Below are 1,063 nucleotides of genomic sequence, written 5' to 3' on the forward strand. Positions count from 1 at the left end.
AACCCTGAGTATCGTCACCCATCCCCCTGGAGGAAAAACGTCAGAGGCCAGTTAGGGGCTGTTTGCAGGCAGGGATAATGCTGACAGCTGATGTGAGCTGCGTGGGGCTACAGAGCGGGAGGGAGGAGAACATGGATCCCTGATTTAGGGGATGGAGAGGACCACGCGGCAGTGGATGGATTGGGGGACCAGGGAGCGTGGGGAATCCAGGATGACACCCAAATTTCTGGTGTTTTTATTCCTCAGAAAGGACCCCTAAAGGAGGAAGGTTGCGGGGAAGAGGTTTGGGGAGAGACAGAGGAATCCAGTTTGGGTATCATTTGTCTTTTTTCCTCTTGACTGTCCAGGAACCCCTCCAAACCTCCTCTGTGGAGAAATTTCCCCTCGTGGGTGGTCTTGGGGAGGGCAGTGGCCAGCACCACACTTGCGTGTCTGCATGAGCCCTGGGCTCTCCATGCGACCCAGCCCACTTGAGGGGGTGACTCACCAAAGGGCACCAGGGAATTCCTTGGGTGATTGAAATATTCCCTATCATGATCGAGGTGGTGATTACATTCATATATTTGTAGATATACTGAATGATACACTTAAACAGGGTCTATTTCACTGCATATAAATTATACCCCAATAAAGTTGATTTGAAAGATTTATTTTTCATATGTAATACTCACATATTATATATATTTTATATGTAACATATTAAAAGCATGCACATATATACACACGATTACAATGGCAAAAAAGGCAAGAGGAGTCTAAATATGTCTTTGCATTGTTGTGGAAATGGTAAGAGTACTAATTTATATTTGACTTTAATAGAACAAGGATTCATACTATAATCTCTAGGGTAACCAGTAAAAGTATGTTCAGCTATTTATTAGAGGGAAAATAGAATAATAAAATATAATTAGTATAAAACAGGAAGTGAGGGCGCCTGGGTGGCTCAGTCGGTTGGGCAACTGCCTTCGGCTCAGGTCATGATCCCAGAGTCCCGGGATCGAGTCCCGCATCGGGCCCCCTGCTCGGCGGGGAGTCTGCTTCTCCCTCTGCCCCCCCCCCCCCT

Source organism: Neomonachus schauinslandi, chromosome 13, assembly GCF_002201575.2.
Source record: "Neomonachus schauinslandi chromosome 13, ASM220157v2, whole genome shotgun sequence".
In the NCBI taxonomy this organism is placed as follows: domain Eukaryota; kingdom Metazoa; phylum Chordata; class Mammalia; order Carnivora; family Phocidae; genus Neomonachus; species Neomonachus schauinslandi.